General features: G+C 38.3%; 1 non-coding gene across 1 annotated transcript; it reads left to right on the forward strand.

Annotated features, from left to right (window-relative positions):
• The first annotated feature begins 4,510 nt into the window (after window positions 1-4,510).
• LOC133033768 (small nucleolar RNA R71) lies at window positions 4,511-4,617 on the forward strand. Its single transcript, XR_009685833.1, has one exon. It is a non-coding gene; the product is annotated as a small nucleolar RNA R71 (small nucleolar RNA).
• The last annotated feature ends 8,144 nt before the right edge of the window (window positions 4,618-12,761 follow it).

A 12,761-nucleotide genomic window follows, 5' to 3' on the forward strand; every position in this document is an offset into this window, starting at 1 on the left:
GTTCCACTGCTCCGTAGGGAAACACTTTGATCACCGTAAATGGCCCTGACCACCTTGATTTTAATTTACCAGGAAACAACTTTAGTCTTGAGTTAAAGAGTAGAACTTGTTGACCAGGTTGAAACTCCTTCCTGACTAGATTTCTGTCATGCCATCTCTTAGTTCTTTCCTTGTAAATCTTGGCGTTTTCATAAGCTTCATTTCGAAATTCTTCCAACTCATCCAACTGTAGTAGTCTTTTCTGCCCAGCAGCTTTTAAATCCATGTTCAAAGTTTTCATTGCCCAATACGCCTTGTGTTCTAATTCCACCGGTAGATGACAAGCCTTTCCAAACACCAACCGATATGGTGACATCCCGATTGGCGTCTTGAACGCTGTTCTATAAGCCCACAATGCGTCATCCAACTTTCTTGACCAATCTTTCCTTGATCTCTGCACCGTTTTCTCCAGAATCATCTTTATTTCCCGGTTAGAAATCTCAGCTTGGCCATTACTTTGCGGATGATAGGGGAGGGCAGTTCTATGACGAACACCATATCTCGAAAGGAGTGCTTCGAATTGTTTGTTGCAAAAGTGACTCCCTTCATCGCTTATGATTGCTCGGGGAGTTCCAAACCGAGTGAATATGTTCTTTTGAAGGAACCGAAGGACTGTTTTACCATCATTAGCTGGTGTGGCTGCAGCTTCCACCCATTTTGATACGTAATCCACAGCTAATAGGATGTATAGATTGCTAAACGATGAAGGAAAAGGACCCATAAAGTCTATCCCCCATACATCAAACAACTCTACTTCCAAGATTCCTGTCAAAGGCATTTCGTTTCTCCTTGAGATGTTTCCTGTACGCTGACAACGATCACATGCCTTCACAAAAGTACTAGCGTCTTTGAAAAGTGTTGGCCAAAAGAATCCACTTTGCAACACCTTGGCAGCTGTTCTAGTTCCACTGAAGTGTCCCCCACATGGTAAAGCATGACAGTGATTAAGAATAGAGTACATCTCCTCTTCAGGCACACACCTTCTTATTATCTGATCTGCACAGTGCTTGTAGAGGATTGGCTCTTCCCAATAGTAATGTTTCACCTCAGAAAAGAACTTCTTTAGTTGTTGTCGAGATAGCTCAGGAGGAGTGATATTGGCAGCCAAGAAGTTTACATAATCAGCATACCATGGTACCATCAGACTTTCCCTCACACTAAAGAGTTGTTCATCGGGAAATTGTTCATTTATTTGTACCTCTTTTGTATTCTGACTTTCTTCCAGCTCTAGTCTTGACAAGTGATCTGCTACCAGGTTCTCTGTACCCTTCTTGTCTTTTATGTCTAGATCAAATTCTTGCAAAAGAAGAACCCATCGAATTAGTCTTGGTTTGGCATCCTTCTTAGTCATCAAGTACTTGATTGCTGAATGATCTGTATACACTATCACTTTATTACCAATTAAGTAGGGTCGAAATTTGTCACATGCAAACACTATGGCCAGCATCTCTTTTTCTGTAGTAGCGTAGTTTAGTTGGGCATCATTCAAGGTTTTGCTTGCATAATAAATGGTTCTGAACACCTTGTCAACCCGTTGTCCCAAGACTGCTCCAATAGCATAATCACTTGCATCGCACATGATTTCAAAAGGTAATTCCCAGTTTGGTGTAGTCACAATCGGTGCTGAGATTAACTTCTCCTTGAGAATTTGGAATGCTTCAAGACAATCTTTCCCAAATTCAAAAGGTACTCCACTAGCAAGAAGATTGGATAGCGGTTTGGCCACTTTGGAGAAATCTTTGATAAATCTTCTATAAAACCCGGCATGACCCAAAAAGCTTCGAACTCCCTTCACTGAAATTGGAGGAGGCAAGTTCTCAATTGTAGATACTTTGGCTCTGTCAACCTCAATACCTTCTTTTGAGATTTTATGTCCCAGCACTATTCCTTCTGTAACCATGAAATGGCACTTTTCCCGATTCGGCACCAAATTAGAATCTTCACATCTTGCTAAAACCAACTCCAAGTTACTCGGACATTGGTCAAACGATGAGCCAAACAACGAAAAATCATCCATGAACACCTCGATGCACTTTTCTATTAAATGCGAAAATATAGCCATCATACACCTCCGAAATGTTCTTGGAGCATTACATAGCCCAAATGGCATTCGTAGAAAAGCAAAAGTACCATATGGACATGTGAATGTTGTTTTCTCTTGATCCTCGGTGCTATAGCTATTTGGTGATACCTCGAGTATCCATCAAGGAAACAATAGTACTCTTGTCACCAACTTGTCTAACATCTGATCAATGAATGGGAGTGGAAAGTGATCTTTTCTTGTAGCCTTGTTGAGTTTTCGGTAGTCAATGCAAATTCTCCATCCCGTGACAGTTCTGGTTGGGATGAGTTCATTCTTCTCATTCTTCACCACCGTCATCCCTCCTTTCTTTGGAACAACTTGGACTGGGCTCACCCATTTACTGTCTGAAATAGGATACGCTACCCCTGCATCTAACCACTTCAAGACTTCTTTTCTGACAACCTCCTTCATTGGTGGATTTAATCTACGTTGTGCATCAATGGTTGGTTTCACTCCTTCCTCCATTAAGATTCTATGCATTACAGTTGAAGGGCTGATCCCTTTAATATCTGCTAAAGTCCATCCAATGGCTTTTGAATGCTTCCTTAGAACCCGTAATAGCTTATCTGTCTCTACAGGAGATAGGGAAGAAGCCACAATAACGGAAGTGTCTTATTTTCACCCAAATATTCATACTGAGATGCTCGGTAGGACTTTTAACTCTAGTTGAGGAGGCTTTTCAGTAGATGGGGTAGGCTTTGTTGGTATGACTCCTAACTCTTCATAATATTTTCTATTCAGCGGTCCATAAGAATCGAGCCACATAGCATATTCATAAGCTTCCTTACCATCTTGTTCCACCACCTCTTCTTGTACCAAAGTCAGATTAAGAGGATCTTCAGCATGTGTCTTTGTCTCCACCAACTGGTCCACCACATCAATTGCAAAACAGTTGTCACTAGCTGTAGGATAGGTCATTGCTTTGAGTACATTAAATACAACTTCATCTCCTTGTACCCTTAGCTTTAACTCTCCTTTACGAACATCAATTAGTGCTTTCCGTTGCCAAGAAAGGTCTCCCAGGATGATAGGAACATTCTTGTCTTCTTCCATATCCGTAACAATGAAATCGAGTTTGGGAAGATGAACTTGTCCACCTTTACTAACACATCCTCAATGACTCCTCTAGGGTGAGCTAGCGATCGATACGCCAATTGAAGAGTTACGGTAGTTGGCTTTGCTTCACCTAGCCGCAATCTTTTGAACAACGACAAGGGCATTAAGTTAATGCGGCTCCCAAATCACACAGTGCATTTATCCCTTCAATTTTACCAATAGTACAAGGAATAGTGAAACTCCCTGGATCTCTGAGCTTTGGAGGGAGTTTCTTCTGTAGAATAGCGCTACACTCTTCAGTTAGAGCCACGGTCTCATAGTCTTCCATCTTCCTCTTCTTTGACAAAATTTCCTTCATAAACTTCACATAACTTGGCATCTGCTCTAGAGCTTCAGCAAAAGGAATGTTAATGTGAAGTCTTTTGAAGACTTCTAGAAACTTGGTGAACTGCTTGTCTAAGCTTGACTTTCTCGGCCTGCGAGGATAGGGTATCTTTACATGATGATCAATACTAATCGGTGGAGACCGTTGTGGTGGTCTTGGGCTATCAGTAGCCTTCTCTGCTGTCGGTGTTGGTGTCGGCACTGGTTGAGCATTTATTTCTACATCTACCTCAACTGGTTGTGGTAACTCAGGCCCATCATACTTCTTACCGCTCCTCAGGGTAATTGCCTTGCAGTTTTCTTTAGGATTAACTTCAGTGGTGCTAGGCAAATTTCCTTGAGGGCGGGTTGCTACCTGAGTTGCTAGCTGGCCCATCTGAGTCTGCAGGTCTTTAATTGAAGATCTAGGTTCGATCATGAATTGGAGCGGATAAATCTGTCTGCAAACTAGAACTTCCACCAGAGGCTTGTTGCTGATTAAACTGTTGGTTCTGATTTCTTTGTTGATAGAACCCACTATTTCTTCGGTTGTTATTCTGGTTGAACCCATAATTGTTGTTGTTGTTCTGTGAAAAATTCCCAATGGCCTTAGCTTCATCCATTGGCAAATCATCCACATCTGCTTGGCACTCCGAAAAGTGATGACTTCCTCCACATAACTCACAAACAATTTGGGCTTGCTTAGCTTGCCCTGCAATGATTTTAGTCAATGCCTCAACCTGAGCTGTTAACTTTGTGATGGCATCGACTTCTAACACACCAGCTACTTTCTTGGATTGACTCCTTTCAGTTGGCCACTGCTGGTTGTTTAGAGCCATCTCCTCCAATAGATCATATGCCTCATTAGCACTCTTTCTCATAAAAGCTCCGCCAGCTGCTGCATCTATTAGAGTTCTAGTATTACCAACCAACCCGTTGTAGAAGTTGTGAACCAGCATCCACTTCTCTATACCATGATGGGGACACCTCCTGATCAGATCTTTAAACCTCTCCCAAGCCTCATGGAGAGATTCATTATCTTGTTGGCAGAAATTATTGATTTCTCCTCTTAGCTTTGCAGACTTCGCTGGAGGAAAGAACTTTGACAAGAATTTTGTTGCCAGATCATTCCATGTAGCAATAGAATTCGGTGGCAAAGAATTCAACCAACTCTTGGCTCGTTCTCTGAGCGAGAATGGAAACAACCTCAATCTAATGGCATCGTCGCTAACTCCATTAACTTTAAAAGTTTCACAAAGTTCCATGAAGTTAGAGAGATGCAAATTAGGATCTTCAGAAGGGAGACCACCAACCGGGCGAAGGCGCACCATTTGAAGGATGGCGAGGTTTGATCTCGAAGTTGTTTGCATCCACCGCGGTGGCCTAATACATGTTGCACTCCGTCGAGTAGGGAGAATGTAATCTCTCAAGCTTCGGCCATTAGCTTGATCTTCCACAGCGCCTCCATTATTACCATTATTACGCCCATTGTTCCCAACATTATTGTTCACATTGGCAGCCATGATTTACGATGTTTCGGCGATTCTTTGAAACTCTTTCTTGCCTCTTGTTCTTTCGATTCTTCCTGCAAGTTTTCTCAATTTCAGGATCAACTGGTAATATGACTGATTGTCCTTGACGGCGCATGCACTTAGGATTCCTGAAATGAATCAAGAAAATATTGCAAGAAAAAAAAGGTTAGAAAAATCAGCAAGAGAAAATATACCAAAGTAGAAGTTAGTATAATTTTATGTAATATTAATCTTTAACAATTCCCCGGCAACGGCGCCAAAAACTTGTTGCTATATTTTTAAACGCTACGCAAGTATACGCAATCAAGTAGTAAATCTCACACAGGTGAGGTCGATCCCACAGGGAATTGGATTAAGTACCACTAAATTATACTTATGATTCTATTCGGTAAATCAAAAGCAATTATGATTTAAAAACAGTAAAATATGAAAGAAATTCAGAAAACTTAATAACACAGTTTAAAGTTGAGCAGGATGAGATAATAGGGAGGAGAATCCTGTTGTTGTTTACCCAAATTGTTAATGATTAATTACTATCCTATTCTTGGAGTGAATGACAGATTATGAAATAACCTAGCTCCTTTCAGATCTTCTAGATTCTAAATCACATGTTATCTAATTAATTCCTTAATTAAACTAACATGAAATCAGCATTAAGTAATAATCTACTCGTCACATAAGTCATGTAAATACTTTCGTTTCACATAGAACATCGATTATCTTAATTTTAGCATTCTCAATTCTCACTTTTCAGATTTTGAATTGAGATCATAGAACATGCACAAGGTGATCAATCTTAAACATGAAATTAAACACAAACTAAGATAATTTCACACACAAGAATTGAGGAATGGTAATTAAACATTAACTAGGAAAACATTAAACAACAATCATCATCCTCCCTAAATGGGAAATTTAGTTCAGAAATAAATCCATAACCATTCCTATAGCAATATTCAACATAAATAAATTAAAGAGGAATAAAGAAAAGAACTGTTTGAGGATGAATTCTGGATCTTCACTTGAATCTCTATGCTCTTCCTGCCGCTCTCGGTTTGTGTTTTAGGGTTCCAAATCGCTCTCCCTGACTTCCAATCGCAGTTTTCTATTTATACTTGAAATTTAGGGTTCGATGGACGAAAATACCCCTGGTCCGTACGGGATCTCGCCGCGGCCAAGCTTCCTCTCGCCGCGGCGAGAATTTGCCAATTTTAGGTGCTTTCTGTTTCTCGTATCTCGCCGCGGCGAGCCTCTTCATCGCCGCGGCCAGATATGCAAAAACTCAAAAATTAAGTTTTTCTTCGGCTCAGCACGTCTTTCAATGAATTTCTGCACCCGAGACCTCTTTTACTCCAAAGAACCTGAAAACATAGAAAACAAGCGTAATTCCGTCCCAACACAGCTAAAAATGCACATAAATTGGATCCAAAACATAGGCTAAAAATAGCCTAACAGTTGTGGGTTAACGGAGTAGATACCAGAGATTGTCGAACCAACACTGTCTTCAAGTTGCGTGCAGCTCTTTTGTGGACAGTGAATGATTTTCCTGCTCGTAGTTATTGGTCTGGTTGGAGTGGTCAGGGATATAAAGCTTGTCCTACTTGCAATGAAGATACATCTTCTATTCGAGTAATTGGTAAGACATCTTACGTGGGTCATAGAAGATTTCTGCCAAATAACCATCGAATGAGAAGGGATACTCAATTTGACGGACAAATTGAGAGAAGACCTCCTCCAAGACGTTTTACTTGTGAAGAAGTATTAGAACAAGTAAACAAACTCCCACCCCACCTCCCTGGAAATCATGAGCTCTTTGGTGGTGTGAAACGTAGGCGAGTTGCAGAAAATCATAATTGGCGGAAAAAAAGCATCTTCTACGAGCTTGACTATTGGTGTTCAAATATTCTTAAACACAATATTGATGTCATGCATGTTGAGAAGAATGTTTGTGATAGTTTATTGGGCACAATATTGGACAATGAGAAATCCAAGGACACTACCAATGCAAGACATGATTTAAAGAAGCTAGGCGTCAGAGAATCGTTGTGGATTTATGAAGACGAGAGGGGGAAGTTGTTGAAACCTCATGCACCTTACGTGCTTAAACCTGATGACAGGATCCAATTTTGTAAATTTATTAAGGATGTGAAATTTCCCGATGGCTTTTGTTCGAATTTGAAAAAAAAAAGTAAATGAAAATTTAACAAATGTCATCGGATTAAAGTCACACGACTGTCATGTAATAATGCAACGATTACTGTCTGTTGGTGTTCGCAAGTTTCTCCCGAACGCTATATCGACCACCATCTCTGAACTGTGTAACTTTTTCAGGCAAATTTGTTCAAGGACTATAAATGTTAAAGACATGGAGGTTGCTCAACAAGATCTTATTTTAATCTTGTGTAAAATGGAGTCCATATTTCCTCCTGCATTTTTTGACATAATGATTCATTTGGTCATTCATTTGCCTGAAGAAGCAATTTTGGGTGGACCTGTTTTTATGAGGTGGATGTATCCATTTGAAAGATACATGAAAAAATTGAAGAACTACGTAGGAAATAAAGCACGTCCTGAACGGTCGATAGCAGAAACTTACGTGATTGATGAGGCTTTGACATTTTGTTCAATGTATTTCAAGGGGGTTGAAACAAGGTTTAACCGTCTTGATCGTATTGAAGATGAGGTTGTCCCACGAAAGCTTTCTGTGTTTCAATCTCAATGTCGACCCATCACAAAAGGCAATCTCCGGCCACTTGATCGCGCATCTCGTGAACAAGTAGAGTGGTATATATTCAACAATTCACCTGAAATTCAAGCTTACTTAGAGTGAGTTTTTTCCCATACTTATTTTTCTATTTTTTTAAACTTAAATTTCAATCAATCAATTCAAATCTATTTTATTTTACAGTGAACACTTGGAAGTGATCCGACAAAATTACCCGAATGGAGATCATAATGTCCTACACAAAAAATATTTTCGTCCGTGGTTTCACAAGAAGGTGAATGCATAAGTGTTGTAAACATTTATTATCTAAGTGGTGTTTGTCATTTTCTAATGATGTATTTATTTTTATAGATATATGACTTGCACAAGTCCGGATCATTAGACAATGGCAAAGAGTTGCTAGCTTTAGCATCCGGGTCTGATCACTTAGGCACTTACTATGAAGGTTGTATTGTGAATGGAGTTCGATTTATGGCTACCAAAAGAGATGAGAAGAGGAGCACACAAAATAGTGGAGTGTTTGTGGCAGGAACAGAAGGTTTTAATTATTACGGCACACTCACTGAAGTGCTAAAGTTAACCTTCACTGGTGTTTACTCTGTCACATTATTTAAGTGCAAGTGGTACAATACAAATCCAAGACGGAAGAAGACAATCGTCGAGAACCTTATCACTAGTATTAATGTCAGTGGTGTATGGTATAAAGATGACCCATACATACTTGCTAGTCAAGCAAAGCAAGTGTTTTATCTCGATGATTTATTGAGAGGGAAAAATTGGAAAATAGTTGAGAATGTAAATCACCGACAAATTTGGGATATCGTGGATGATGATCCTAACGTCGAAATTGATTTGGTACACGACACCAACTCCTCCAATTTTGTGTTAACAATAGATCTTGGGGAGTTAATTTTGCTACCTAATCAACCTCCTATAGACATTGGCTCTGAACCTAGTTCGCCTGTCAACGAAGATGACCGCAACGTGGACGACGAAGATGCTACTGAAGAATCAGACGAAGAAATTTTAGTTGACCTTTGTGAAGATGATGTGAATGATCATTTAGTTAATAATGATAGTGATATGGATGATTAATTTTCAATCACTTTATTTTGTAAATCATACAATTATTAATTGCAAGTTAATATTTCTTATTCCAAGTTAATTTTTTTTTTACTATTACTTATAAATGAAATATTTTTTTTTTTAAAAAAAAGTAATGTCAGCTGATGTATCCACTTATCATGGTGGAGACGTGGGCGGTACTGATCCACCGGACCCTAGTAGGGTACCGCCAACTTGTCAGACTGCTCCACCGCCAAGAAGAAAGGGGCGTGGCCTTGCTACCAACTTGGATGTTGAGCAAAGAAGGCGTGATGCAGGGAAACCATTACCACTAAAACTTGATGCCGTGACAGGCAAAGTGGTTGGTAAGGAGAGTTCAACTTTTGTACGCCAAATGGGTGTTGAGGTCACAATTACGTTGCCAGGACACTACTTGAATTTCAGTGAAATTCCTCAACACTTTAAAGACCAAATTGTACAAAAAATGAAGGTAAAACACATTAACAAGTTTAATGTTTCAAATAATTAATTTCAATTAACACATAATTTTTTAACGAATACTATTTGTTTGTAGTATTTGTACGATATTGATGGCCATCCTGAGCCTGAAAAAGTGATGAGTACTCTTTATCATGAGATGAAGAGAAGATATTCTGAGAGAAAGAATATCAGGCACACGTGGTTTCAGGAACATTATTCCGGGGATCCAAATGATTTGGCAAGTGTAATTGAAGCAGTACCTGATCACTGCACTACCGAGAGTTGGAAGCAAATCATTGACTTATTTTTGAGCCCAAAATTCAGGGCGCGTTCAAATCAAAACAAGAAAAATAGAGGAGAAATGCAGTATTTGTCAACGCAAGGCTCGAGGTCGATGGCAGCGTCTCGAAATGAACATGTAAGTAAAATTATCAACTTTCTATTAGAAATTTCTTTTACTAAGCATAAACTAACTCTATTTTTAAACAGGACGTCCCCGAAGACTACGCAATTGATACTTGGAAGAAAGGCCACATCAAAAAAGGAACAGAAAACACTTGGATCAGCGAGACATGCAAAGAACTACAGGTAAGTTTAAATATGTTTTTTAATAATTTTGTTACAACTAATGCATGTTGTTGTTATTGTATTTCTAATATTTTATTTGGTCAGGAGAAAATGCTTGAAGAGGTTGCTAGCATGACAGATACAGAAGATGATTCCAGCGATGGGTCTGCTAGCAAATACAAGCAATTGAAAGCTATGAATAAAGTTCTTTGGAGCCGGTCGGACTATATAAGAGGATTGGGTTATAAATTGAAAGGCAGCTCGACATCAAGTTCTAGTACTCAAAGTCGAGCTCAATCACAAGTACCGACTTTATCCATTACTCCGGAAGATATGGGAGTCTTCGCCGAGTTTATGTTAAAAATGCGTGATAAGATTGATCAGTCTGGCACCTCCAGTGACGCGTCTCTGCATGACCCGAGGTTTAATAATTTTTTACAAAAATTTTTACCATCACAACCGCAAGGTAGCGCGTCCAGTTCAGCCCCCCCTCCAACGTCAATGCCACAACAACAACAACAACAACAACAACAACAACCACGATCGCCTCAGCAGCCCCAGTTTTTTCAACAACAACAATAACATTCTCCCAACATGTCTGCTGGCTCTTCACAATCGCCTCAGTTGCATTACATGTTCGGGCTTCCCTCACAGTCTCCTCCTATATTTTTTTCGGAAGCCGCTGGAGGATCTCAGACACAACCTATGGTTGGTAATATTGGAGGCTCATCCCAACAACCATACCCTGTGTACGGTCAATTTGGGTCATTGTTGCAGCAACAACCAGTGTATGGTCAAATGGGAGGATCTCCACAACAGCCTATGTATGGAGGCTTTTTCAGTGCTCAGAGTCAGCAACAACAGCAACAACCAATTTTGGTTCGCCCGCACCCTCGACAATATGTGGAGATCTTACCTACGCCGCAGACTGGACAACCTTATTACCCTGCCCCGCCGGCTCAATCCCGTGAAAATATTGATGGTTCAAGACTTAGCGCAAATGCAGATGAATTTTTAGAGTTTACTGATTTGAACAATGATAGTTAGGTTTTTTTTAATTATGTGTTATGTTTTAAAGTTTATTTAAAGACAATTTCTAATTTTATTTAAGATAATATATTTTTTATTGTAATGGACAAATTAATTTTAATACTTAATTTCTTAATTAATGTTTAATGCTTAATTTTTTAATTTTGATATTTTATTTCTAATTAATATATTTATTTATAAAATAATTATTATAATTAATTTAATTATATTAAATAATCAGAATAATATTTTTTTTTAATATTTAAAATTATTATTACCGGCGGATGGGTCCGCCGGTATTTATGATTATAATTTTTTTTTTTTTATTATTTAAAAATATTAATACCGGCGGACCCCACCGCTATTAATCCGCCGGTATTAATATTATTACCGGCGGAATCCCCCTTTCGTCGGTAATAACCATTTTTAGCGACCAATTAATACCGGCGGATAATTACCGGCAGTTTCCGCCGGTATTAATAATTACCGGCGGCCTAGTTACTTATTACCGGCGGATGCTTCCGCCGGTAATAATGAAATTTGTTGTAGTGTCTGGCATGGAATGTGAAATTACTTAAGGGTCCTCTCATATAGTTCCTACTTATTTTTACTGTGGAAACTCGTTATGGTTAGCTAGCCTTTACAATTCAAAATATAAGAGCTCATCAGGTCGTTAAAGATATATATGTATATATAAAACAAATTAAGCACATATATAAGATATACCCTACAGTTTACTTAAAAAGTACTGCATATAAATTTAAGGAAGAATTAATAAACCTTGCACTTTCAACATTTTTTTTTGGCAGCTGGCGCAGTTATCAACAAATTAAATGAACATTATTAACATATCAGTATTATCACATATATGAATATGCGCGATTATTAATTCTCTCCTTTGAGTACATTTTATAAAGAACTAATAAGACCACTTGATATATGGTTGATATTCTCTATTGAAGAGAAAGTTAGGAACATTTTTTAAGTAACATTAGAAGTAAAGCATGTTCTTTTAAACATTAATAAAAGGAATTATCTTTAATTAATTATAGATTATATATTGTCGTGAGGAAAAAAAAAAAAGGTGTTGGTACACCAACAAGAGCAAGGACTGTTGCAGAGAGGGTCAGGACTCAGGAGTACTAGAAAAGCAGATATTATTACGTTTGATCTGATATTGTTGAAGCTGAATTGAACCCTAGTAGTACTATACAATGATAATATTATTATTATTTGTCTGACCCGGATCCGAATTGTGATGGAGGTTCAGAACCCCATAAAAATTCCTCTAAAATTTATAAAGAATCTTCTTACCTTCCTACCCACTTCATTAAAGTTAGTAGCAGAAGAAGATTCCCTATTCTTAGGCTCCTTTATTATTCTTTTAATTAAAGGGAAGATATATATATAGTTCTTGTTTATTTATTTTTTGGCCCTTTAAGCTTTGTTAGTTGTGCTCCCTTAATTTAGAGTCGTAGAATTGGAACTAAGATATTCCTTCCTTAGGGGCAAATATTATATTCTTTATTAAGATGAATGTTTCATATTTTAAGATTAGATATTCCCCTCTTCTCTCTGAATGCACTAAATTTGAGAGCAATTATGCAACTTTTGAAACCGAAAAGAAAGTTGCATGGTGGATTGATACTAAACCCCATTTGAATATGTCCTCTTTCTCTCTCCTATTTCCTGGTAAAAATAAATAAATAATTTTGGATTATGGTATATGCTTCTCTCTCTCAATTAATAAAGTTTTTTTGGTGTGTGTATTTAATAATATATTAACATGTAATTCAATATAATCATGGTAGAATCATTAATA

This window comes from Cannabis sativa, chromosome 1 (genome assembly GCF_029168945.1).
Source record: "Cannabis sativa cultivar Pink pepper isolate KNU-18-1 chromosome 1, ASM2916894v1, whole genome shotgun sequence".
NCBI lineage: Eukaryota > Viridiplantae > Streptophyta > Magnoliopsida > Rosales > Cannabaceae > Cannabis > Cannabis sativa.